The sequence below is a fragment of the Chlorocebus sabaeus genome, chromosome 12 (assembly GCF_047675955.1).
Source record: "Chlorocebus sabaeus isolate Y175 chromosome 12, mChlSab1.0.hap1, whole genome shotgun sequence".
In the NCBI taxonomy this organism is placed as follows: Eukaryota; Metazoa; Chordata; class Mammalia; order Primates; family Cercopithecidae; genus Chlorocebus; species Chlorocebus sabaeus.
In genome coordinates, this window is record NC_132915.1 from 72397141 (window position 1) to 72400025 (window position 2885).

Below are 2885 nucleotides of genomic sequence, written 5' to 3' on the forward strand. Positions count from 1 at the left end.
CTTGCTTTCCAGATGGTACCTCTGGATTCACCAGGAGTCTGGGGTAATTTGCCACCATGAAGGGAAAGACACAAGCTTGGCTAGCACTGCTACCTACTAAATGTAGAACCTCAGTACTTTGAGCAAACATAGGTGGTAGCCAGGCAGTAATTGCAGTGAGCATTTGATGACACCCAGTGCTCTGCCGGCTTCAGGTCTGACCTGGCACAGACCCAGTGATGGTGGCCACAGAAGTGCTTATGTCACCACAAATCCAGATTCAGGTGGCTTAAAATAAAGACTTCATTTATTTGGGAGAAAGTCAGGGAGGAGAACAAGAGTTTCTGCCTGGTAATTCAGATATTTCTTCTGGATCTTGTCGAAGACCATCAAGGCAGTACCTCTATGAATCTACAAAGCCCAGCTTACTGGGCTTGGGGTGCCCCCTAAAGCAGACTTAGATGACAACACCTAAGTGCTTTTGAACACCTAAAAAGTCTTCTCAAGAAGGATGAGTAAAAACAAGCTCAGACTGAGAAGATTACAATAAATACCTAACTCTTCAATGGTCAGTCACAGACGAACATTCATAAGTACCAAGACTATCCAGGAAAATATGACTTCACCAGATGAAATAAATGAGGCACCAGGGACCAATCCTGGAGAAACAGAGATATGTGACATTTCAGATAGATAATTTAAAATAGCTATTTTAAGGAAACTAAAAGAAATTCAAGATTACACAGAGAAGGAATTCAGAATTATATCAGAAAAATTTAACAGTCATTGAAATAAGGTTTTAAAATCAAGCAAAAATTCTGGAGTTGAAAAATGCAATCGGCATACTGAAGAATGCATCAAAGTCCTTTAATAGCAGAATTGATCAAGCAAAAGAATGAATTAGCGAGCTTGAAGACAGGCTATAGGGGAATACACAGTTGGAGGACACAAAAGAAATAAGAATAAAAAAGTGAAGTAAGCTGTAGACACCTAAATGATCTAAAAAAATAGCATAAAATGGGAGAATGTAAAAGTTGTTTGTCCTAAAGAACAGATAGAGAAAGAGATAGGTGTAGAAAATCCATTCAAAGGGATAACAACAGAGAGCTTCCCAAACCTAGAGAAAGATATCAATATCCATGTATAGGAAGGTTATAGAACACTAAACAGATAACCCCCAAAAAAGTACCTCAAGGCATTTAATAATTAAATTTCCAAAGGTCAAGGATAAAGAAAGGATCCTAAAAGCAGCAAGACAAAAGAAACAAATAACATACAAAGGAGCTCTAATACATCTGGAATCAGATTTTCAGTGGAAATCTTATAGGCCAAAATAGAGTTGCTTGACATATTTAAAGTGCTAAAATAAAATAAATGAAAACTTTTACCCTAGAATAGATCCAGTAAAAACATCCTTCAAACATGAAGCAGAAATAAAGACTTCCCCAGACAAAAAAAAAAAAAAAAAGAAGAAAAAAAAAAAAAATCTGAGGGATTTCATCATCACCAGACAAGCCCTACAAGAAATGCTAAAGGGAGTACTTCAATCAGAAAGAAACTATAGGCCAATATCATTAATGAATATTCATGTAAAATTCCTCAATAAAATATTAGGAAACCAAAGTTGTCAATACATTAAAAGGATTATTCATTATGATCAGGTGTGATTTATTCCAGAGATGCAAATGTTGTTCAACATATGCAAATCAATCAATGTAATACACCATATTGACAAAATGAAGGACAAAACCATATGATCTTTTCAATCGATCTTAAAAAAGCATTTGATAAATCGACATTCTTTCATGATAAAAACCTTTAAAAATTTTGGTATAAAAGGAACATACTTCAACATAACATAAGCCATATACAACAGACTCCTAGCTAGTATCATACTGAGAAAAAACAGAAAGCCTTACCTCTAACTTCCAGAACACAAAAAGGATAGTTACTTTCCCCATCATTGCTCAGCATAGTACTGGAAGTCCTAGCTAGAGCAATCAGAAAAGAAAAAGAGCTCTTTTCCTCCCTGACTGTCTGAAGATAGGCCGCCATCATGAACGACACCGTAACTATCAGCACTAGAAAGTTCATGACCAACCGACTACTTCAGAGGAAACAAATGATCATTGATGTCCTTCACCCTGGGAAGGCAACAGTGCCTAAGACAGAAATTCGGGAAAAACTAGCCAAAATATACAAGACCACACCGGATGTCATCTTTGTATTTGGATTCAGAACTCATTTTGGTGGTGGCAATACAACTGGCTTTGGCATGATTTATGACTCCCTGGATTATGCAAAGAAAAATGAACCCAAACATAGACTTGCAAGACATGGCCTGTATGAGAAGAAAAAGACCTCAAGAAAGCAATGAAAGGAACGCAAGAACAGAATGAAGAAAGTCAGGGGGACTGCAAAGGCCAATGTTGGTGCTGGCAAAAAGAAGTGAGCTGGAGATTGGATCACAGTCGAAAGAGTAAAGGTGCTGCAGTAAAGGCTACCTGTGTCCATTTTGGATTTTTCACGAGCAGATTAATAAACTAAAAACTTTCATGTGGAGAAAAAAAAAAAAAAAGAAAAGAGAAAGAAAAAAAGGTCATCCAAATTGGGAAGGAATTAGTCAAATTATTCTTGTTTGCAGATAATATGATCTTATATTTGTAAAACCATAAATACTTCACAAAATAAGTATTACAACTGAAAAACAAATTTAGTAAAATTGCAGGATACATAATCAACATACAAAAATCAGTAGCATCTGTATGGGCCAATAGTGAACAAACTGAAAAATATGTCAAGAAAACAATTCCATTTACAATAGTTACAAATAAAATAAAATACTTAGGAATTAACTGATTCAAAAAGTGAAAGATCTCTACAATGAAAACTATAAAACAGTGATG

At 35.7% G+C, this 2885-nt stretch overlaps 1 pseudogene; it reads left to right on the forward strand.

Annotated features, from left to right (window-relative positions):
- Positions 1-1987: 1987 nt before the first annotated feature.
- On the forward strand, positions 1988-2535 carry LOC103219104 (small ribosomal subunit protein eS24 pseudogene; annotated as a pseudogene).
- Positions 2536-2885: the final 350 nt, after the last annotated feature.